At 51.9% G+C, this 24,960-nt stretch overlaps 1 long non-coding RNA gene across 1 annotated transcript; it reads left to right on the top strand.

Annotated features, from left to right (window-relative positions):
- The first annotated feature begins 596 nt into the window (after nucleotides 1-596).
- Nucleotides 597-7,048, top strand: LOC140001264 (uncharacterized). The gene is made up of 2 exons (XR_011806339.1): nucleotides 597-2,553; nucleotides 3,325-7,048. It is a non-coding gene; the product is annotated as an uncharacterized lncRNA (long non-coding RNA).
- Nucleotides 7,049-24,960: the final 17,912 nt, after the last annotated feature.

Raw genomic sequence — 24,960 nt, 5'->3', positions numbered from 1 at the left:
AGGCACTGAGTCAGTGCTGCCCCCCCCTTCAAACACCGCCCCCCCCCCAAAAAAATGCCCCCCCCCAAAAATGGGAACCCCCCCCCCTAAAATGGGAGCACCCCCCCTTTAAAATGGACCCCCCCAAAAAAAAATCAGAGCCCTTCCAAAAAGTGCGGCACCCCCCCAAAAAAATTGGACCCCCCCCCAAAAAAATTGGACCCACCCCAAAGAGAAATTGGACCCCCCCCATAAAAAATTGGACCCCCTAAAAAGAAATTGGACCCCCCTCATAAAAAATTGGACACCCCCCCATAAGAATCTGACTTCCCCCCAAAAATTTGGACCCCCCCCAATCGGTAGTGCCCCCCCCCTCCAAACTCTGTCTCCCCCCCCCCCGGTTTAGGACTCGCCCCCCTTACCCTACCCCAAATGCCCCCCCCCCCAGCTGGGACCCCCCCCAATCTGCCCCCCCCGAATACCCTACCTGCCCCCCCCCCCCGTTCCAGGACCCCCCAAAACGCCCCCCATAACCTACAGGAGCCCCCCCATCTGTGCCCCCCCCATATGTTTCATGACCCCCCCCTCATATTTTGGGACCCCAAAATGCCCCCCCACCCCCCATATGTTGCAGGAAGCACGGGCGAAAGCACGACAGACACCAGCAGAGTCAGATCGTGCTGCTCCCTTTTATTGCCCGAATAGCACAACTTTTATAGTGAACTTTACAGGGGCGGACAATGTTTCACACAAGATTATTTGTCAAAAGCACTCAGACAAACAACTAGAAGAAAACAACCCCACCTGCAAGAAAAGAACCCCCCTTTTGATTAGCAGTCAGGAAAACAACCCCCTTTGTGATTAACGGTCACGTAGACCTAGTCCTTGAGGCCAGCTGCTGGTAACAGTATTTTCTGAGTTTGGCGCTGTGGGAACACTGTCATGGGAACTTCTCATAGTTGCCCTGGTAGCTTGGTTTGCTCAGCTACAGCAAGCCATGGGATTTTTGCTGTTTCAAGAAATCCCTCAACACACATGCAACTAGGCAAAGAAAGTAAGGCTGAAAGCAGGATTGCTACCTTGGACTTTCGAAGAGCCAACTTTGACCTCTTCCGGGACCTGCTTGGGAGTATCTCATAGGATAGGCTGCTCGAAAGCAAGGGTGCTTGTGAGAGCTGGGCTACATTTAAGCAGCACTTCTTCCATGCTCAGGATCGGTGCATCCCAAGGAACAGGAAATCGGGGAAGGGGGGCAGGAAACCTGTGTGGATGAGCAAGGAGCTCATCAATAAGATCAAATGGAAGAGGATGGTCTGTGAAATGTGGAAAAAGGGCCTGTCCTCTTGGGAGGAGTATAGATGTGTTGTCAGGGCCTGCAGGGATGCGACCAGGAAGGCTAAAGCCCACCTAGAGATGAGGCTTGCGAAAGAGATAAAGGATAATAAGAAGGGTTTTTCAAGTATGTAAACGGCAAGAGGAAGACTAGGGATAATGTGGGTCCCTTGCTGAATGAGGGGGGTTTCCTGGTCAAGGGAGACGTTGAGAAGGCAGAGATACTGAATGCTTTCTTTGCGTCAGTCTTTGCTTCAAGGACACTCCCCCGGGACTCCTCGCCCCTGGCAATAGGACAAAGGGTCTGGGAAATGGAGGGCTCCCCCCTGGTGGACGTGGGAGTGGTTCGGGAGCGTCTGTGTGGGCTCAACACACACAAATCCCTGGGTCCCGATGGGATGCATCTGCGTGTGCTAAGGGAGCTGGCAGATGTGATCGCCGAACCGCTCTCTATCATCTTTGAAAGGTCCTGGAGAATGGGTGAGGTGCCTGAAGACTGGAGGATAGCCAAAGTCACTCAGAAGTGACCTCGTAGGCCCTTTCTGTGACATGTTGCTGCTGTTGCCCTATCAACTGCAGAGGCAGAAGTGACCTCACAGTCCCTGCCACAGTCACATTCCTCCTGCTGGGGCAGGAGATCCTGAGGCAGAGTTGAGGTCATCAGAGCATTTCCTCTCATCTCCTCCTTGTCGCCTACAAGCAGATCAAATCCATGGCCCCTCACATTCATCTTTGAATGCCGTGTGACTGCATGGAGTGGGTTTACGTGGCATGGTTTTGGTAGTGGGGGGCCATAGAGGTGGCTTTGGTGAGAAGAATCCAGAAGCTGCCCCACGTTAGATAAGGGCCCCACTGCTGGCCAGAACTGGGCCAATAAGCGACATTCTTTGCACCTCTGTGAGAGCATATTTAAACAGAAGAAAAAAAAAAAAAAGGCAAAAAAAAAAAAAAGCTGCTGTAGAACAGCAGCTGGGAGAAAGAGAGGAGTGAGAAATAGCCTTGCAGGTGCTAAGATCAGTTATGAAGGAGGGGGAGACGTGCTCCATGTCCCGGAGCAGAAGTCCCCTGCGGCCTGTGATGAGGACCATGGTGAAGCAGGCTGTCCCCCTTCAACCTGTAGAGGAGACCATGGTGGAGCAGGTGGACCTGCACTGACAGAGGTTGTAGTTTGTGGAGGACCCCTGCCAGAGCAGATTCCAGGCCAGACCTGTAACCCGTGGAGAGGAGCCCACGCAGGACCAGGTGACCTGGCAGGAGCTGCTGCCCGTGGGGGACCCAGGTTGGAGCAGTTTGCTCCTGAGGGATGGACCCCATGGTCTGGAGCAGTTTTTGATATCTTGCCTCCTGACCTCCCCAGATATGTCCTTGTGTTTGGGGCAGCTTTTCAAACATTGCCATGACCTGCAAGATGCTGTCTCCCTGCATGGGGACGGTCAGTTTCTGAGACAGAAGTGACATCTTAGTGGGATGGAAGGACACAGCATGCTGTAGGCAGGCCCTGCACAGCATGCGTAGCAGCCCTGCACAGCCCCTGAGGGGCCCAGCCCCAGTTCGTGCCCCCCAGCTTGTGCTCCAGAAGGGCTCCCCTAGGTCCTGTGTCACTTTTCCCACCTGGGTCCCTCGGCTATCCAAGGAAATCTTGGAGGCAGTGTCCACCTCTGACTGGAAAACTGAAACCAGCCATGAAAATAGATTGAAGAAACAGTTCAAAGCTGTGCAAAAAAGGATTCTAAGTAATAGCTGAAATAATCTCCCTTGCCAGCATCACCAGCTTTTTTTTTTTTCTATGAATGTTCATTATTTATTTACACAGTTTTCCATTGACAACACCATGGAGAAGTGCAATAAATCAAATTATGCTTTCTTGAACAATAGTTTTATGCAAACATTTAGGAAAATACATTTTACATAAACACACATTTACCAAAACACATTTCCCAACAATTCTAATGCTTCTTTCTTTTTTTCCTTTTTTTTTTTTTTTTTTCTCCTCCATTTCTTCTGTCCTTGAAGAGCACTCTGAGGGAGAGTCATTGCATTAAAGATTAATGCATGTTTAAAAGACTGAGATTGAGAAATACGCTCCATGCCATCATGAAGGGAGATAACAAAGAGTGTCAACAGTGTTGGCCCAAGTGCCCATCACTGAGGGATGCTGCTGGTAACTGGCTGAAAGGAGGACTTTGTACCACTGACACCTTGCCCCCAAAAACATCATCCCCTTTTTCAGTCCAAATATCACCAGTGTGGCTAAAGGGAACCCCAGGAAACCATGGCAAAGGCCTTGCTAAAGTGCAGGTTCACCTCGTTCCCTTCTTTCCCCTCCCCTTCTGTTTCAGCAGTTCCTTTGGTTCCTCCAACTGCCTGAAGAAGGCTGTGGCAGGACTTTCCCTATCACATTCCCAGGGTTAGAGGTGACAATTGCAGTTCTGCCAATCCTTTTTCTTGCCCTTCCTGAAGATGCGTTTGATGCCCACATTTTTCAAGTCCCCAGAAATCTTGCTGATCCAAATGCCTGACAGCCCGGTCGAGAAAGGCGGGGTAGTGTGACATAACAGAGAGGGGCATCTGCAATGAACCTATGCAAAAGGGGTTCCAGGAATCTCACAGGGACACTGGGGGTTGTTCCTGGAATCACACAGGGCAATGGCAGGGCTGTGTGAGGTGTCCACATCTGAGCAGACCTCATACACACATGCCTTTAGAGAGAGCTCCTGCAGTCACTGCCAGAGGCTGGGAGACACCTCAGCTGTGGGGTGCCTCGCCCTGCTCTGCCCTCCTCTGAGATACCCCAGGACATGAGGAATGGGCACAGAGACCTCGGTTCAAGGAGGAACGTCCCAGAGCTGCCTTCAGGTGGCTTCCCAGGGGACGTTACTTGGCCTTGTGACGCTATCTGCCCAGCTGGCCTTCATGAGACTTCTAGGAATAGCGGATGGCCTTTGTGCTCCTTCGTGTTCATCTCTCCACACACATATGACGTGCCTGCCAGCACCAGCATTGGGTTTCTCTTTCAATGTCTCCCATGCACATACAGCAGGCCCTGCTCTTCTGGGAAATCGTATCCCTCAAGAAGCAATGAGCAATGGCCTGGCCAGCCATTGCTGAACTTACTACCCACACCTCTGAGCTTGTGATGGCACTCTCCAGAGTATGAAAAATTATTAAAAAGAAAACCTTGTTCCTGCAATGCATTCTGAGTCATATGCAGAAGACAATAGGCTTTTTTTTTTTTTTTTTTTAAATATTAGTTCATCAGTTTCCTCAAGGCATCCTTGAGCTCCTGGTTCCTCATGCTGTAGATGAGTGGGTTCACTGCTGGAGGCACCACTGAGTACAGAACGGATACCACCAGGTCAAGGCATGGCGAAGAGATGGAGGGGGGCTTCAAGTAGGCAACCATGACAGTGCTAACAAACAGGGAGACCACGGCCAGGTGAGGGAGGCATGTGGAAAAGGCTTTGTGCCAGCCCTGCTCAGAGGGCATCCTCAGCACCACCCTGAAGATCTGCACATAGGAAATAACAATGAAAACAAAAGAACCAAAGACTAAGGAAAAACTGAAAACAAGTAGCTCAAATTCCCTGAGGTAGGCATCTGAGCAGGAGAGCTTGAGGATCTGGGGGATTTCACAGAAGAACTGCTCCACAGCATTGCCATGGCAGAGCGGCAGGGAAAATGTGTTGGCCATGTGCAGGACAGCTTGGAGAAAGTCACTGCCCCAGGCAGCTGCTGCCATGGTGGCACAAGCTCTGCTGCCCAGGAGGCTCCCATAGTGCAGGGGCTTGCAGATGGCAACATAGCGGTCATAGGCCATGACAGTGAGAATTGAAAACTCTGAACCAAAGAAGAAGACGAAAAAGAGAACTTGTGCAGCACAGCCTTGATAGGAGATGGTCCTGGTGTCCCAGAGGGAATTGGCCATGGCTTTGGGGACAGTGGTGGAGATGCATCCCAGGTCGAGGAGGGCGAGGTTGAGGAGGAAGAAGTACATGGGGGTGTGGAGGCGGTGGTCGCAGGCTACAGCGCTGAGGATGAGGCCGTTGCCCAGGAGGGCAGCCAGGTAGATGCCCAGGAAGAGCGCAAAGTGCAGGAGCTGCAGCTCACGCGTGTCTGCGAATGGCAGCAGGAGGAACTCGCTCACAGAGCTGCTGTTGGGCATTTTCTGACATTGAACACAGTTGTCTGTTGAAAAAGAGAAGGCAGAATAAAGTTAGAAGAGACTTCTCTGAGGAAAACATTTTGAAAGTCTTAGAGCACTCTCATCCCAAGCCTCTCTCTTTGCAGGAGAATCTTTCTGCAGCTCTACCGCTTGAGTCCCGGATGATTCTTTCTGAGGCTGACACTGGGAGCGGGGATTCCTGTGGGCTCCAGAGGAGTCCTTCCTGCTGTGAAGCATTCAGGAAGCAGGAAAAAGGGGGAAACTGAAGTTCAGTCCACTTATAAGATCCATGAACTTCGCAGTGTTGTTGCAAAGAACACCTCCCTCCAGTATAGAGCAAGGCTGATTTTCTTATGCTGAGTACAACAAGCACACTACTGTTTCCCAATATGTAGAGAGCTTAAAGCAGAGAAGCCCCAGTCCCACTGCAGATGGACAGAATCCTCACCTTGTCTGCAAGTGCATGAGCAGGACCTCAGCTTCTCCCTCTTTGCTAGGGCTGCAGAGGCGTCACTCCAGCTGCCCACAGACAGCCAGTCAGCAGCAAGGACATGGCCTTAGTGCAGAGGTGTCTTCTCCTTGGGGCACCTGGAGAACACAAGGATGCCAAGAGAGAGCTGCATCCTGCTGGAGAGCAGCCTGAAGACCAGAAGAACACCCCATGGACAAACATGAATATTCATAAGCTGGACTGTCCCAGCATCCCAGCTCCATCCCTTCAGTGTCTGGAGGAGGCTTAGCACTTGGCTCCTGGCTGTCCAGGGGAAGCTGGGTTATGGCTCTCCATGGACTTTCTGCCAGACGTCCTCACCTCACAGTGCAATCCAGCAGCAGTCTCAAAGCCTACTGCATTGCCCACTGCCCTCCCAGAAACAAGACCCAGGAGGAGACACTTCCAGGACCTGCAGCTGCATGGCCCTGCAGCCAGACATTTACCTTGTCAAGGGCTGTGCAGATTTCTCCTGCAGGCAGCTCTCAGCATCCACCCACTCCCAACTGCCTCCAAGTCCTCTCTCCTTCTCTCCTCTCTTTGTGCCAGCTGCGGTCAGAGCCCCCAACCCTGCTGTGCTGTGCAGTGGAGCTGCTCCTGGGCAGAACTGTCTCTCTGCACCAGATCCCTCTTGCCAGGAGCAAGACTCAAAGAAAAAAGAAAGACTGGATTTGGAGACGTGGCATTTTTCAGGCTCAAGACTGGTGAACTATCCCTGATTAAACTGGTGTTTTTCAGAACTATTTTCCAACCTTTTTGCCATTTGAGTTACTCATTGTTGGAGAAAAATATGTGAATGGCAATACTGTCTAATAAGCAATAAAATGAGAAGAGATAATGTGTTATTCAGACTCTCAAAAACAAATCTGAAAGTTGTTTTTTTGTTTGTTTGTTTTTGTTTTTTTCCCTGATGTTTTGTCTCAGTGCTAAGATGCTTGAAACAGGATCTAATCACATTCCCTGCATGGGTATGATCTTCAATGTTTCTGTTCAGATTTTTTAAAATCGTTGCAAACATCTACTGACAGTATCCATTTAGAACGTTTCTCAGATCTTTCCTGTACTGATAATTATTTGGCAGGGACCAGGACTTGCTACTACAAGACTGTTGTATACTAGGGTGAGACTACTATCAACGGAAGGAGGAATTTGTTGGCTTATCGGAAATCCAGAGGAAACCAGCTGTGAGGCCTACCATTGAACACTGCTCTATGAATGCCAAGCAACATCTAAAATGTTAAAAATAGGCTTCAATCCTTAGAACCATAGGCTTTCAAACCTCAACGTTTGTTCTAATTGTCTTGGTGTGAGAAAGCTACTGATACTCTCATTTCTTGAGTAGTTGCAGGCAGAGAAAGTCTGAGCCTCTTGCCGTGTCATGGGTTTACGTGGCAAGGTTTTGGTGTTAGGGGGCCACAGGCGTGGCTTCTGTGAGAAGGATCTAGAAGCTGCCCCATGTTTGGCAAGGGCCCCACTGCTGGCCAGAGCTGAGCCAGTAAGTGATGTTGTTTTGCGCCTCTGTGAGAGCAGATTTAAGAAAAAAAAAAACACAACACTGCGCCACACAGCAGCTGGGAGAGTGAGAGGAGTGAGGAACAGCCTTGCAGGCGCCAAAGTCAGTGAGGAAGGAGGGGGAGAGGTGCTCCAGGCACACAGCACAAGTTCCCCTGCGGCCTGTGGTGAGGCCCATGGTGAAGCAGGCTGTCCCCCTGCAGCCCATGGAGTACCACGGTGGAGCAGGGTTCCACGCTGCAGCCCGTGGAGGAGCCCACGCAGGAGCAGGTGACCTGGTAGGAGCTGCTGCCCGTGGGGGACCTGTGCTGGAGCAGTCTGCTCCTGAGGGATGGACCCCATGGTATGAAGCCATGTGGGAGCAGTTCTGGAAGAGCTGCTGCCTGTGGGAAGCCCACGCCAGGTCAGTTCAGCAAGGCCTGCATCCTGTGGGAGGGACCCCACAGCACAGGGGACCAGAGTGATTGAGAAGGAGCGGTGGAGAAGCGCTCTAGACTGACCGAAACCCCCATTCCCCCACTCCCCTGCGCTACTCGGGGGGAGGAGGTGGAAGAGGGTGGATGGGGGGATAGGTGCTTTTGGTTTCTTTCCTTTGTTTCTCGCTTTTCTAGCTGCGTAGGAATAGGCAGTAAGTCTTACTGTCCCCCTATGCTGAGTCTGTTTTACCAGTCACAATAATTACTGCGCGTCCTCCCTGTCCTTATCTCAACCCTTGAGCCCTTTTGCTCGTGTTTTCTCCCTGTTCCTCTTTGAGGAGGGGGAGTGAGAGAGCGGTTGTGGTGGAGCTTGTCTGCCCACCTGAGTAAAATCACCACACTGTGTAAGGAGAAAAGCAAGGCAGAGTACACATACCCACACGTCAGGCGACATAGCAATCCAGCTGGCCATACTGTGACCTGTGATGTTTATGCATGTATCTACTCCTTGCTATTTTTCCCCTAAAATACTGTTCCTTTCAGGGAAAGGATTACATACTGCTTTTTCTGTTTAATCATCAACTTGGTGATGAGCTTGAGACCTTTAGAAGCTACTTAGAGAACCAGAATTTTATATCAAACTTTGACTTAAAAGTTGGACATGCAAAATCTACAGATCCAGAGGCAGATGCAGGGATAAAACTGTATGGAAACTGACTTTTAGATCAATAAAACTCACACATACTTTGTTGTTGTTATTAGTTGTTGTTATTATTAAAAGTCCATGCAATGGCCAGTCGTACAAATTGTCAACTGTCAATTGTAGAAAACTGGAGAGCGGCTAAAACTGAGCCATACAAGGAAGTAAACTTCCAAATAATAAATGCAATTACTTTTTATAAAATGAACTTTTTAATTTAATTTAATTTAATTAATTTATTTATTTTTTAAGAAATAGCTTCCTGAGTCCAATCTCTGTTTGCCAAAATATGGTCTTGAATCTAGGTTCCTCACATTGGTGTGAGTGCCTGCCTGTAATGTGCTGTGGAGGTTGGCTATTAGGCTCTGTGTGTGGCAGCAAGGTCATTTGTGAACCTCATTCACTGCAAACAGGGACATGTCAGAGAAACTATTTAAACATGTATCGTTTCTCTCTTCACACCTAGTCTCTACTTTTCATCTGCAGTCCCTTCTCATCTACTCACATTTTTCTTCCAGCACCAGTAGCAAAACAGATGGGCTCACAGGTCATGGGGAATTTATGGGGAATGCTGTTTCAAACGTGTTACTGGCCACAAGATGCTTCTTTTCCTATTGTTCAGTGAACGGGACTAGATAAAGCACTACACTTCCCTGATACAATTGCAGGTTTTTTTTCTGGCTTCATCCCTGATGAATTACTTGTATTTTGAAAATGTGTTCTTAAAGATATCTCAGATCTTTCCCTGCATTTCCTTTGGTGAAGCTTGATTCTTTTGGGCTAATTTTAATTTATTTAACGTTCAGTAAGGGTCTGATTTTATTTAACATGCACGTGCAACTTACCCCCCCAGTCTTAATGGCATTGCAACCACATGCACTGCCCTATATGTTTATTGTAATACTCCTCCCAGCTTTCATTGCATTCATCGTGTCTAGTTTATTTCTAGTCACTATATCCACATTACCCTTTTCCTGTGGCCTGAGTGGCTTTTGAGCATATTCTGTAAGGAAGCAATCCTGTATTAGTCTTATAATCATGCTTGCTTGGTAGTTTTTCCCACTAACATTTTCCTAGGAAATGTCTAGGTAATTGAACTCCTCCACTGGATCATTATGCTGGATTCAATACAGACTTCCTTCATCTGTAAAAACATTTCCTGATATGCTTTCTCATCCTCTCCTGAAAGTCTCTGGCAAGGTCCAAGGACTAACTTTTTCCATATCTCATTCTTCAGTTTACTTCCAATAGTCCCTGTTGTGTCAGCCAAAATCCTAGTGTCATTTATTGCTGTTTATTCGGTATTCTCCCTGTACGCAAATTACTCCCTCCCTCATTACTTTTGTTTTACCTCACCCATCTGCAAACTTTATACCTTGGTAATTTTATCTCCCAGTTGATACCTTGAATTAACCAAGTCTCTGTCATTCCAATGTAATCATAATTTTCCCTCAACATATGTTTCTAATACAGCAATCTTGTTACATACATGTATGTTTCTAGCATTTGTAAAACACATTCATCCTGTTCTTTGTCCTTTATGGTCACTTTTTTTTTTTGAATGTGTAGAAAGAAAGGGTTTCCGCATTGACTTAATTTACAAATTCAGTGCCCCTTTCTCTAAGCGTTAAAGTCCTTATCTTTTTTGTCTATGTGAACTCTGCCTTCTGAGCAATAAAAGAAAATTAAGACTCTTTAAATTACTTTTCTCATCTCAGTCTGAAAGTGAAAAACTGCAAAGTCAATCTCTTTTGATTTTGAAGGGTTGTTAAGCCTTCTCTTTAGGTAAGAGACCTCAAACTTCTCTTCACAGAGGATTTTGAACCAGTATACCAGTAGTTAGCCTATAAGCTCAATCCTTTGCCTCCTTTATTCAGATTGCCCTTTGAAAGTTACTTAAATGGTAGACGCACGTGATTAGTTCTTTCTTTGTCAAGCAGACACTCACGCTGTCAGTCCTCACTGGCTGCCAATACCTTCAGTGTGGACTAAAATTCCTGGAAGCTTTCTGACACCCTTTCAGTATTTTGAACTTTTGTCTGGTTGAGAATTGGAATATTGATTTACTGTCTGGGTTGCTTATACCACGTGTCGTCGTTCCCCCCGCCCGCTTTTTTTTCTTCATTGTTCTCCTTTTCTGACAGAGCTAGGGTGATACAGAAGAGTTTGGATGCTTATTAATCAAAAATAAATCTAATTTTGGAAGTGGAAAACAATCACTGATCTATCTGTAAATGGCAGAGAGCTGCTCTCTAGCTATCTTGCAGCTGCCCATGGAAAGTACAAATCTGGGCTCAGAGGGCTGAAATAATTACACCCTGTTCTGTTTTGAACCAGTCTAATCTTCACTTCAGCTGCTGCTGCCTAAACACAGGGCAGCACCTTAACAATCCAAATGGCTGATTACATGATATATTTACCACTTTTCCTAATCTGAGAAAAGCGCAGTTCAAAAATATGTGTTTCTTAGTTGAATAAAGCCGGAAGAAAAGTGATTCTTCCGTAACTCAGTTTTATAGCTTCGCTCTTCCTTTCCTCCTTTCTCACTTTCACTGTGTCCTATTGTCAGCTGTTCCTCTCCAGTTGCCTTATTTTACAGCTGTTGCTTCCCACTTCTTTTGATATATTTCCCTATAACCCATGTCTACATCTGCACACCAACCTTCTCTTTTCTAGCTAACCGGAGACATATTTCACTGCAGTTCTGTGAGCTGCATGGGCTATTATGATTCTGCCAGCTGATGAAGATTGACCTGCTGTAGAGGGAATGAAAAACTGGGACGTCTTTTCATTCTTCCTGTCAGTAAAACAGCTGCTTCTAAGCCTTCCATTAAGAAAAATAATAATAAAAAAAATCCACCATATTATATTACAGTAAAACTACACAGTGCAGGGAGATTGATTTAGGCAACATGTGTTTATCCAGATTGGAACATACTTCGAAGTCTGAGGGTGAGGGCCTCATGCTTCAAAGAGCTCTAAGGATTTATGGAACAGTCTGAGAGTGCCGTGTGAACCCATCAGCGTGGACACAGATCTTGGAATCTAGATGTTGGTGTTTGACACGTGAATGAACACATGAAACATAAGTAACACTGATCCCTGTTTGAAGGAGATGAGCCTTTGATGAGTGGAAGTGGTTCTATTTTGCTGTATCATGGGATAGAGAGCATGGGAAGCAGTGCATCACTAGTTAGTTCAGAAGTGACTGATAGATAGGGTGGACCTTGCTAGCTCTTGTGCAATCTGTTTGCTACTCAGAGAACTCCTTTCTTTCTGCAGTGAGATACATCTTCCTCAGAAGTAAATGGAATCTAATTATTTGTGGGCTGAAATAAGAACAAATTGAGATATAGAACTGTGCCTAGATCAGCAGAGCAATGAAGAAAAAGTCCAAGAGAGGAAAAAGTGTATCACAGCATAAGAGACGAAAAAGGTAATTCAGAATGCAAGTGAATTCATGTAGGAGAAGAAACTAAACAAAATTACACAAAACTATTGAAGAAATAGATTAAGAATATAGAAGTAAAAGATAAGTAATAGAGAGTGAAAACATGCTTACACCAAGAAAACTGTGTTTAAAAACATGCATTTACCTAACTTAGTACTTTAACTTGCAAAATAACATGGCCTCAGTGCCAAAGATCACTTGACTACTGTTAGCTTGTGCAGCACTAAAAGCATAAGCATGTCAATTGCTTATTTGCATGATTTTTCATATTCTAAGAGTTGATATGGAAATGATCCGTTCTGTATCAGTACAATTTCTGAACACTTGAAAAGAGATACTGTGGCTTACCCTTCAGAAGAGAATCTCGAGAGCCGAGTCCAGGGGGACAATCACTTCCCTAGCCCTGCTGGCCACACTGCTTCTTATTCCAGCCAGGATGCTCTTGGCCTTCCTGGCCACCTGAGCACACTGCTGGCTCATATTCAGCCGACTAGCCACCATCACTCCCAGGTCCTTCTCCGCCTGGCAGCTCTCCAACCACTCATCTCCCAGCCTGTAGCTCTGCTTGGGGTTATTGAGCCCCAGGTGGAGGACCCGGCACTTGGCCTTGTTGAACTTCATGCAGTTGGCCTCAGCCCATTGGTCCAGCCTATCCAGATCCTCCTGCAGAGCCTTCCTACCCTCGAGCAGATCGACACATGCACCTAACTTGGAGTCATCTGCAAGATCACTGAAGGTGCACTCGATCCCCTCATTCAGATCATCGATAAAGATATTAAAGAGGACTGGCCCTAGTAGTGAGCCCTGGGGAACTCCATTAGTGACCGGCCTCCTACTGGCTTTAACTCCAGATAAATGTAACTGGATTACAACAGCAGGCATGTTTCTAGCCACACGTGCCTTTTTCCAGAGAGAAAGCTGAAGAACATGGCAACCCACAGCCTGCTGCACCCTGAGGGGCAAGGGCAGAGCAAAGCCCAGGCTGGCACAACACAAAGCGTTGGGGACGGCCATGGCTCCGGAATGCTGGCCCCAGCGGCGGTTGGGCGGTTGGGCAGGCCTGTAACGGCTGCCCGTGCTGACGGGGAGGCTGCTCGGCTGCCTGCTCCTCCCGCTCAAGTGTCCGCTCCAGACACAACCTCAAGCAGAGGGAGTCAGCTTCTTTTTCCTCTCTCTTCAAGCAGGACGGTGACACGATTGGGTCAGGACGAGAGTGACCTCTGCATGAGGATGACGGGACACGGACAGCCTCGGTGAGAAGAACCTTGGGCTCTCAGGCAAGCGCTGCCCATGGTTACAGGGGGTTGCTGCTCCGTTTGGTGCTTTTCCTCTTTCAGACAGAAACATTCCTAGCGATGAGACCGGACCGTGGCACACTGCTGGCCTCTCTCGCTTTGAGAGCTCAGCCAGAAAAGATGCCAACGCTCTCCAGGACAGATGAGAAAGCGTCACGCCATTCCCCACCACGGTGTCACCACGCTAAGTGGGAATATGGCACATTTAAGCTACAACAAACAAACATCCCCTGGACATCAGGAAGATGCGAGATGGACAGCCTTGGTGTGAGGCTGGGAGAGCTTCGTGCAAAGAGGAAGGAATGGCTTCCAGTGCTGAGAGGGGGTGGCTGCTCGGTTTGTCGCCTCCTCTATTACAGCTGGAGACACTGACAGTGCTGGAATGAAGCCATGGCACACTCCTGGACTCTCTCCCCTTGAGAAGTCACCTAGCAAAGGTGTCAATGATCTCCAGGACAAGTAAGATTGCCCCAACCCACACCCCAGCATGGTCTCATAGCAAGCAGGACGGTGACATGCTTGGGCCAGGACAGCAGTGACCACTCAATCAGGATGATGGGAGACGGATTGACATGGTGAGACGCTCGAGTCTGTCGGGCACAGAGGCAGGGTCAGCCCCTGGTCCCACGGGGATACTGCTCTGATTTTTCTTTCTCTTATTAAAGCCAGACACACACAGCGATTGGAAGCAGACGACGGCACATCCGTGGCGACTCTCCCTTTGAGAAGACATCTGGAAGGAACTTCCAGCACTCTCCAGGACAAGTAACATTGCCCCAACCCATATCCACCACTGTCCACAGAAATCAGGACGGTGACACGATCAGACTAGGACGGCAGTGACCGCTCCATGGAGACGACGGAACACAGAAAGCCTCGGTGAGTCGCTGGAGACCCTCGGGTACAGAGGCAGGGGCTGGCCATGGTTACATGGGGATGCTGCTTTGTTTTGTGCTTCTTCTCTTTCAGCCAGACACACACAGCGATGAGACCAGACCACGGCAAACTCCTAGCCTCTCTGCCCTCGACAACTGAGCTGGAAGGAAGAGCTGCCAACGCTCTCCAGGACAGGTAGGATCGCCCCAACCCACACCCACGAGGCTCTAACTGCAAGCAGGATGGTGACACGATCGGGGTAGGACAGCAGTGACTGCTCCATGAGGACGATGGGACAGGGAGAGCCTCGGTGAGTCCTGGTAGACCCTTGGGCACAGAGGCAGGGTCTGCCTATGATCACAGAGGGATGCTGCTCCGTTTGTTCTGTCTGTTATTAAAGCCAGACACACACAGCGATGGGATGAGGCCAAGGCACAATCCTGGCCTGTCTCCCATTGAGAAGTCAGGTGGAAGGAAGTTCCAGCGCTCTCCAGGACAGGTAAGATCTTCCCAACCCACACCCACCAGGCACTAACAGCAAGCAGGAAGGTGACCCGCTCGGGCCAGGAGGGCAGTGACCGCTCCATGAGGACGATGGGACAGGGACAGCTTTGGTGAGTTGCTAGAGACCCCCGGGCACAGAGGCAGGGGCTGCCCATGTTTAGAGGGATGCTGCTCTGTCTCTTGGTGCTTCTGTTTCAGCCAGAAACACAGAGCGATAGAACCAGACCACGGCACAATCCTGGCCGCTCTCCCCTTGAGAAGTCAGCTGTAAGGAAGAGCTGCCAACGCTCTCCAGGACAGGTAAGATTGCCCCAACCCACACCCACCGGGTACTAACAGCAAGGAGGACGGTGACATGATCGGGATAGGACGGGAGTGGTCCCTGTATCAGGATGATGGAACAATGACAGCCTCGGTGAGTCTCTGGAGACCGTCGGGCACAGAAGTAGGGGCAGCCTGTGCTCTGAAGAGGATGCTTCTCCATTTGTTGGTTCTTCTTTTTCAGCCAGAATTTCACGGCGATTGCACCAGACCATGTCAAAATCCTTGCCGCTCTCCCCTTGAGAAGTCTTCTTGAATAAGAGCTGCCATCACACTCCAGGACAGGTAAGATTGCCCCAAAACACACCCAGCAGGCTCTGACTGCAAGCAGGACGGTGACATGATCGAGGTAGAAAGGGAGTGATCGCTGCATGAGGTTGACGGAACAATGACAGCCTCGGTGAGTTGCGGTAAAGCCTCGGGCAGAGAGGCAGGGGCTGCCCGTGTTCACAGAGGGATGCTGCTCTGTCTCTTGGTGCTTCTCTTTCAGCCAGAAACACCCAGCGATGGAACCAGACCACGGCACAATCCTGGCCTCTCTCCACTTGAGAAGACTTCTGGGAGGAAGAGCTGCCAAGACTCTCCAGGACAGGTAAGATTGCCCCAAAACACACCCCAGCATGGTCTCATATCAAGCAGGACAGTGACACGCTTGGGCCAGGACGGGAGTGAGCGCTCCATCAGGATGACAGGAGGTGGATTGACATGGTGAGACACTCGAGGTTGTTGGGCACAGAGGCAGGGTCAGCCCCTTGTCACACGGGGATGCTGCTCCGTTTGTTCTTTCTCTTATTAAAGCCAGACACACACAGCGATGAGAAGCAGACAACGGCACAATTGTGGCGACTCTCCCTTTGAGAGGACATCTGGAAGGAACTTCCAGCGCTCCCCAGTAAGAGTAAGATCTCCCCAACCCACATCCACCACTGTTCACAGAAAGCAGGAATGTGACACGATCAGGCTAGGATGGCAGTGACCGCTCCATGGAAACGACGGAACACGGAAAGCCTCGGTGAGTCACTAGAGACCCTTGGGCACAGAGGCAGGGGCTCCCCGTGTTCACAGAGGGATGCTGCTCTGTCTCGTGGTGCTTCTCTTTTAGCCAGTAATGTACAGCAATGGAACCAGAGAATGGCAGGCGACCCTTGGGCACTCAGGCAAACGCTGCCCATGGTTACAGATGCTGCTCTGTTTGGTGCTTTTCCTCTTTCAGACAGGAACACACCAAGGGATGAGAGCAGACCACGGCACACTGCTGGCCTCTCTCGCTTTGAGAGCTCAGCCAGAAAGGATGCCAGCACTCTCCAGGACAGATAAGACAGCCCCAAGCCATTCCCCACTGTGGTGTCACGCTCGGACCAGGAGTGCAGTGACCGCTCAATTAGGATGATGGAACAGATATGGCATCGGTGAGTTGCTGGAGACCCTCGTGCACAGAAGTAGGGGCAGCCTGTGGTCTCAGGGGGATGCTGCTCCGTTTGGTGCTTCTCCTTTTGCAGCCAGATTCACACAGCGATGGGACAAAACCACAGCACGCTCCTGGCCACTCTCCCCATGAGAACTCAGCTGGAAGGAAGAGCTGCCAACACTCTACCTGACAGGTAAGATCGCCCCAAGCTACACCCCCGATGGTCCACAGCAAGCAGGAAGCTGACAGAATGGGGGCAGGACGGCAGTGAATGCTGCATCAGGAAGACGGAACACAGACAGGCTCGGTGAGTCACTAGATACTCTTGAGCAGAGAGGCAGGGGCTGCCCATGCTCACAGGGAGGTGCTGCTTTGTTTTGTGCTTCTTCTCTTTCAGCCAGACACACACAGGATTGCCTCCAGACCACGGCACAATCCTGGCCTCTCTGCCCTTGAGAAGTCAGCTGTTAGGAACTTGCAGCGCTCTCTAGGACAGTTCAGATCTCCCCAACCAAAGCCCAGCAGGCTGGCCGTTGCTGCTCTGTTTGGTGCTTTTCCTCTTTCAGCCAGAAACGGCACAATCCTGGCGTCTCTGCCCTCGAGCACTCATCGGCGAGGAAGAGCTGCCAACGCTCCCTAGGACAATTAAAATCGCCCCAACCCACACCCACCAGCCTCTAACAGTAAGCAGGAAGGTGACACGCTCGGGCCAGGAGGGCAGTGACCACTCCATGAGGACGACGGGACAGGGACAGCTTTGGTGAGCCGCTGGAGACCCCCGGGCACAGAGGCAGAGGCTGCCCGTCTTGACAGAGGGACGCTACTCTGTTTGGTGCTTCTTCTCTTTCAGCCAGAATCACATGGCGATTGGACCAGACCACGGTACAACCTTGACTGTTCTCCCCTTGAGAAGTCATCTTTGAGGAAGAGCTGCCAATGCTCTCTAGGACAGGAAAGATTTCCCCAACCCACACCCGCCAGGCTCTAACTGCAAGCAGGACAGTGACATGATTGGGTTAGGACGGGAGTGACCACTCCATCAGGACGATGGGACACGGACAGCCTTGGTGAGTTGCTAGATACTCTTGAGCAGAGAGACAGGGGTTGCCCATGTTCACAGAGGAATGCTGCTCTGTCTCGTGGTGCCTCTCTTTTAGCCAGAAACCCACAGCGATGGAACCAGTCCATGGCACAAGCTTAGCCGCTCTCCCCTTGCGAAGTCAGCTGTAAGGATGAGCTTCCAATGCTCTCCAGGACAGGTAAGATTGCCCCAACCAAGGACAGGAGTGAGCACTCCAACAGGATGATGGGAGGCGGTCAGACTTGGTGAGATGCTCGAGAACCTGGGGCACAGAGGCAGGGTCATCTTGTGGTCACACGGGGATGCTGCTCCATTTCTTCTGTCTCTTATTAAAGCCAGACACACACAGCGACGGGACGAGACCATGGCACAACGTGGCCTCTCTCCCCTTGAGAAGACTTCTGGGAGGAAGAGCTGCCAATGCTCTCCAGGACAGGTAAGATCACCCCAACCCACACCCACCTGCCTCTAACAAAAAGCAGGAGGGTGTCACGCTTGGGCCAGGAGGGCAATGACTGCTCCATGAGGACGACGGGACAAGGACGGCCTCGGTGAGTCGCTGGAGGCCCTCGGGCACAGAGGAAGGGGTAGCCCGTGTCGACAGAGGGATGCTGCTGCGTTTGGTGCTGCTTCTCTTTCAGCCAGAATCACAAGGCGATTGGACCAGACCACGGCACAATCCTGGCTGCTCTCCCGTTGAGAAGTCAGCTGGAATAAAAGCTGCCAATGCTCTCTGGGACAGGTAAGCAGTCTGCCTAATTGTTTCTGTAGCAAGCTCCTCATCTTTTATTATTGAATTACGATCATATGGAATAATACTAATCTTAATACCTAGAATTTCTCATCAATCACTATAAAATACTTAATGTACAGTCATCCTTTTGTGAGGATAAACCAGTGAGGTAAACCTGACTGCAGACATACGAGATGAGGAGCTTGCTTTGCTGTTTGGAAAATTGCTGCATGTTTTCTCCTTGTTAGTTTTCAAATAAGGAAAAACCCTTCTGTGTGCAGCCAGGTCTCTAAGGAAAGCAGGTGGGAGCTGGTGCAAAGGGACTGTAACATGCAGCTGCAGACTTCAGTGCAGAAGTGTGGTGTAAGGAAAAGTGATGCAAGCGCCAGGTGGCCAATGAGAGAAATGTCAGGGTTGGGGTGGTGAGGAGCAAGGTTGTCCACGCGCTGTCAGACCTCAAGAGTCTGCTTTTCCTCCTGTATTTTTGCATGTGCATGTGCATGTGCTAAGCCCCTCCCTCCGCTGCTGGCCACGCTGCTTGTGATGGAGCCCAGGAGGCAGTTGGTCTTCTGGGCTGCAAGCACGCGCTGCTGGCTCATGTCGAGCTGCTCATCCAACAGAACCCCCAAATCCCTCTCCACAGGGCTGCTGTCAGGGAGTTCTTCTTGTGCCTGCTATTGCTCTGACACAGGTGCAGCACCTTTTGTTTGGACTTGTTGAAGCCAGGCACCCCCTGGCACCAAACCGCCCGCTGGGAGCAGCTGCAGAGCTGCAGGCCTGCGGCTGGGCAGCACGCGCTGTCAGGGGGAGCGCAGCAGTGGGGCCGGGCACCAGGGCAGGGGAGCGCCGAGACGAACACCCCAGCCCTCCTGGCGAAGGGCAGCATCGCCGTGCCCCAACCCCACCAGACCTCACAGCGGGCACGCGAGGAGGCGGTGGGCACAGCAGCAGGAAGAGGGGGAGATGGCAGCAGGGGTGTGGATGGCACCACCAAATAAATTGTTAGCTACACTGAGACTTTATATATATATGATTTATTTTCTACATTGTATAGATGTATTTGCTGAGGGCCTTCCGTGTGCCCCATCCGCTGGCCCGGCCCTGTTGTTGCCAGCTCCTAGGGCGCTGCCCTAGTGTTGCCGGCGGGGTGGCCTCTTCTTGGCTGCTGGAGAAGAGGCCTGGGAGGTGGGGGCCCTCCTCTTCGGGGCTCGCCGGGGCCCCCTTTGGGGATGGTCCCTGCCCTGTTCTGCTGTGGAGGGTCCAGGCACAGCCTCTGGTGTCTCCTCCTGGGGCGCTTCTTGGTTCCCCGGGTCCTGAACCAGGCTGGAGGGGGGCAGGCCGGGACCCCCTTGAAGGGCAGCACTGGAGCTGCCCGCGACTTGGTCCGTGCTGGCTCCAGCAGCGTTGTTGGAGGGCTCTGGACCAGGACCAGCAGTCCCCTGTCGGGAGCCAGAAGGCCTGGGGGCAGCTGCGGGGCTGCCTGCCTGTCCCATGGCAGCACGGGAGCCCTCCAGGCCCAGCAGGCGGTGGGCCACCCAGCTGCACCGCTGCACCGTGATGCTGATGAGCTGGTGCACAAAGGTGGCTGCGTGGTCCGCCATGGAAAGCTGCAGCAGCTGGACCAGGCGATCTTCATCCAGCCCCAGGAGGCCCAGGGCGGAGGTGAGGAGGTCTTCCACCATTTGCGCCTCCGCGTGATCAGCCCCATGGATGCGCCCCAGCTCCTGGCGCAGCCAGGGCAGCACGGGACGGATCAGAGTTGGGTGGTCTTGCAAAAGGGAGGCCCAGACTTCAGGCTGGAGGCCTCCCACAAGAGCCGGCCCTGCAGCTGATGGCGCAGATGCTGCAGGGTGGTGACGGGGGCCGGTGGTGGCTGCGTGGCCACGAGCTCTCCCAGCCGGCTGGGCCACGAGGGATGCCTCTGCCGGCGGTGGGATGACGACCTCCTCAAATTTGTTGTCTGCCCGCACCGAGTGTATGATGGAGCTGACCCTCCTCTTGCAGAGGGGGCACTCGGGCTTGCTCTCCATCCACTGCTGGATGCACTGGAAGCAAAACTGGTGGAGACATGGCATCACGTAGCCCGCGTTGTCCCAGGTGTCAAGACAAATGGGGCAGCGGCTCTCCAGTGCCGTGGCCATGCTCTCCAGCTGCTGCAGTGGGCTGCGTGGAGCAGGGGATGAGGGGCTGCTCCTCCTCACCAGCGCTGCAGCAGCAGCAGCAGCAGCTGTCACGCTGCAAAAGGCAGAGAAGAGGCCACGGTCATCGGCTGCTCTAGGGGCAGCTGGAAGAGCTGTGCAGGTCCCCAGAGGAGGAAACCCTTCCAGCTGCCCAGGGGGAGGTGTCCCTGCAGTGCTCACCTCTGCTGCTGCGAGCGCTCCTCCTGGGTCTCCCGACGGCCCAAACGACGCAGGACCGTGGAAGAAGCTCCGATGGCTCTGGGAAGGGCACTGAGAGCTGCTGCAGCAACTCCCAGGGCACGACACCAGCACCAAGGCCAACCTCGCTCCTCACTCCAGACCTCACGTAACCGCTCAGCCGGAGTGCGGGCACTAGCCGGCGGGGTGGGACTCTGCACCCACATATAAGCAGTGAGGGCCACGCAGTCACAATCCATTGCTCACTGACATCACAGTCCATCGCTTGGAGACGCCACCAGCTACCCGTAGGAGATATGCCAATGGCCCATCCTCACCTCGGCAGCTCTCTGGCCCCAGATTCTGAGGCCTCCCGCAATGCTCGTGTCCACTTCATGCCCCCCAACTTTTGTCTTGTCCTGGGCACTGGTTTTTCCCAGCAGTGTGGGGTCCGTGGCTGTGCCTTTCCAGGGCCCCGTCCAGGCCACCTTGGCTACGTCATGTGTCTTCAAGCACATACAGCAGGAGGGTCCGTTCGATAACACTCAGGCCTGACTTTGAGGCTGCACCACACAGTCCCTCCAGTCCTCCCCAAGCTCCAGCACCACAGAAATATTGTTTGATGACCACAGCCACAGGCAGGTTGTCAAGTGTACAAAAGGCACATCTGTCAACCAGCTCACAGTCTTCCACCTAAGGCCAATCCAGGAGATCTGAAGAGACCTCCAAAGCTTAGGCCTCTTGTGTGATTCCGTCCAGACCAGGAGGAAATAAACTTTGTGCTGCTTGCAAATATGGCACCAAAAAAGATAAAAAAAAAAATATGGTAAAAAAAATAATATGGCACAACAAAAGATAAAATAAAATCAGACTGTGTGTCTGAGAGCATTGTCCTAACACTTCTTGACCACCGTCAGGCTTGGTGCTGTGACCACTGTCCTGGTTTAATAGCTTGCTGTCAATCAAAACCTGCAGATCCCTCTCTTTGGGGCTGCTCTCCAGCATCTTGTCCCCCAGTCTGTACGTATAAGCCAGGGTTGCCCCTTCCCAGGGGCAGAATCTGGCTGCTTCCAGCCCCAAGCTTTGGGTCTCCATTTGGTGAAAGGGGTTGCACCCAGATGCCACCAGGGAGACGCCACAGGACACAGTCACTTTTCCTGGCAGCTTTTTTGTTCAGTTCCTGTGGCCCCTTGGACTGGGATGGATGTAGTGCTTGGGTCCCAGCTCAGTGGTGGGGCTGAGTGGGGCACAGAATCCCCTGGTCAGTGTCTGCAGGGTGATGGGGTCACACAGTGCTGCTCAGCCCCAGGGTCTTCGCCTGCCCTCAGCAATCAGAGCAGCACTTGGGAAGAAGGTGGAGCCTTTTCCCTGCGCAGACTGTTTGGCAGCGCCTTTTTGGGACAGGAAAGAGGATGCACCCTATTGCCCAATTCCTCCAACAGTGTCAGCCCACAGAAATACAGACCCCAGGCTGAGCAGTGCCCATGCTTCACGTTCCCTGGACAGCAGCACCAGTTTCACCTCCTCACCTTCCGTGGCATTTATTGCCATTGATATGATGCCCCTTGAGCCTCCTCCAGGCTGAACAGTCCCAGCTCTCAGCCTCTCCTCGCAGAAGAGGTGCTCCAGTCCCCTCACCATCTTGATGGCTCCACATTGGACTCTCCAGGATGTGTAGGTCTCTCTTGTACTGGGCACTCCAGAACTGGACACAGTACTGCACGTATGGCTTCAGCAGTGCTGAGGAGAGGGGAAGGATCACCTCCTCCAACCTGCTGGCAACATGCTTACCAGTGCAGCCCAGAATACCACCAGACTTCATTAGAGCAAGGTCACATTGCTGGATCATGTACAACTTCTTATCCAGCAGGATACCTGCATCCTTGTCTGCAAAGACATCTTTTAGCTGGCTGGCCCCGGTTCATGTATTTTTTCCTCCCATGATGGAGCACTTTGCACTGCTCTGAGAAATAGTTTTGAAAAGAGGTCATTCTCCACAGCTCAACAGTTCTGTGGGAACTCTGAGCAAAGCCTTGGCTTTGTTGCCTTTCAGAGGGCCCTACCAGCCAGCAGGATGCCGTGACTGTATGGTCAGGGCGATGTCTGCATCCTGCTCTCATTCTGTCAGTGCCTGTACGTCTGTGTGCGGCCTGCACCAACCACAGAGATATCTCATTGGCTGTCCCCAGCCTGCTCTCCGGGTCATGTAATTTCTCCTTAAAGTCAGACTTTAGCTCTTCATTTACAAAAATTCCCCTCGCTGTTATTGTCTAATGCTCTGGGGCTTGCCAAATGTCAGAGTGAAGAACAGGCTGTCTGATCGTGCCTGTCCACTAGTGAGGCCCAAAGCTAGCCACACCAGCCTTTCCTGAGCCTGCAAGTAAGTGTGCAGAGACACCTGTAGCAGGAAAATATCCTCAGAACAACACTCCCAGGCAAGAGGTCTCCTGAGGGTGGGACTAAACATTGTGTTCAAAACATATTCAGGCCTCACACTTGTCTTTGTGTTTCCCAAGAGGAAAAATGGACCAATGTCCGATGGTTCAATGCGCATCATTCTCCTCTCAGTACCTGACATTCACAGACTAAGCACCAAAATCCACCATGGAACTCATTAAAAGGCGGAAACTCCTAAGCAAACATATGTCTTCCATAGTTTTATTTAAGTCTTCAAGACTTGGAGAATTAATTGGAGAGCTTTCATAGTGTAGTTAAGGAGGAAGATTTCAAAAAGCACCTAATAAATGTCTCCTCTCATTTTAAAGGGTGAATTTTATTACATTTCAGTTTTGAGTATCTTTCTTCTATTGATATTAATCCAGCTCTTCTCCAATGGAGATGTCCATCGGGAGGAAAAGCAGACTCTTGCCCAGGACAAGACAAAAGTTGGGGGGCATGAAGTGGACACGAGCATTGCGGGAGGCCTCAGAATCTGGGGCCAGAGAGCTGCCGAGGTGAGGATGGGCCATTGGCATATCTCCTACGGGTAGCTGGTGGCGTCTCCAAGCGATGGACTGTGATGTCAGTGAGCAATGGATTGTGACTGCGTGGCCCTCACTGCTTATATGTGGGTGCAGAGTCCCACCCCGCCGGCTAGTGCCCGCACTCCGGCTGAGCGGTTACGTGAGGTCTGGAGTGAGGAGCGAGGTTGGCCTTGGTGCTGGTGTCGTGCCCTGGGAGTTGCTGCAGCAGCTCTCAGTGCCCTTCCCAGAGCCATCGGAGCTTCTTCCACGGTCCTGCGTCGTTTGGGCCGTCGGGAGACCCAGGAGGAGCGCTCGCAGCAGCAGAGGTGAGCACTGCAGGGACACCTCCCCCTGGGCAGCTGGAAGGGTTTCCTCCTCTGGGGACCTGCACAGCTCTTCCAGCTGCCCCTAGAGCAGCCGATGACCGTGGCCTCTTCTCTGCCTTTTGCAGCGTGACAGCTGCTGCTGCTGCTGCAGCGCTGGTGAGGAGGAGCAGCCCCTCATCCCCTGCTCCACGCAGCCCACTGCAGCAGCTGGAGAGCATGGCCACGGCACTGGAGAGCCGCTGCCCCATTTGTCTTGACACCTGGGACAACGCGGGCTACGTGATGCCATGTCTCCACCAGTTTTGCTTCCAGTGCATCCAGCAGTGGATGGAGAGCAAGCCCGAGTGCCCCCTCTGCAAGAGGAGGGTCAGCTCCATCATACACTCGGTGCGGGCAGACAACAAATTTGAGGAGGTCGTCATCCCACCGCCGGCAGAGGCATCCCTCGTGGCCCAGCCGGCTGGGAGAGCTCGTGGCCACGCAGCCACCACCGGCCCCCGTCACCACCCTGCAGCATCTGCGCCATCAGCTGCAGGGCCGGCTCTTGTGGGAGGCCTCCAGCCTGAAGTCTGGGCCTCCCTTTTGCGAGACCACCCAACTCTGATCCGTCCCGTGCTGCCCTGGCTGCGCCAGGAGCTGGGGCGCATCCATGGGGCTGATCACGCGGAGGCGCAAATGGTGGAAGACCTCCTCACCTCCGCCCTGGGCCTCCTGGGGCTGGATGAAGATCGCCTGGTCCAGCTGCTGCAGCTTTCCATGGCGGACCACGCAGCCACCTTTGTGCACCAGCTCATCAGCATCACGGTGCAGCGGTGCAGCTGGGTGGCCCACCGCCTGCTGGGCCTGGAGGGCTCCCGTGCTGCCATGGGACAGGCAGGCAGCCCCGCAGCTGCCCCCAGGCCTTCTGGCTCCCGACAGGGGACTGCTGGTCCTGGTCCAGAGCCCTCCAACAACGCTGCTGGAGCCAGCACGGACCAAGTCGCGGGCAGCTCCAGTGCTGCCCTTCAAGGGGGTCCCGGCCTGCCCCCCTCCAGCCTGGTTCAGGACCCAGGGA

The sequence above is a fragment of the Anas platyrhynchos genome, chromosome 39 (assembly GCF_047663525.1).
Source record: "Anas platyrhynchos isolate ZD024472 breed Pekin duck chromosome 39, IASCAAS_PekinDuck_T2T, whole genome shotgun sequence".
Classification (NCBI taxonomy): domain Eukaryota; kingdom Metazoa; phylum Chordata; class Aves; order Anseriformes; family Anatidae; genus Anas; species Anas platyrhynchos.
Note: the sequence above shows the minus strand (reverse complement) of the source record. Positions and strands in the feature narration are given on the sequence as shown.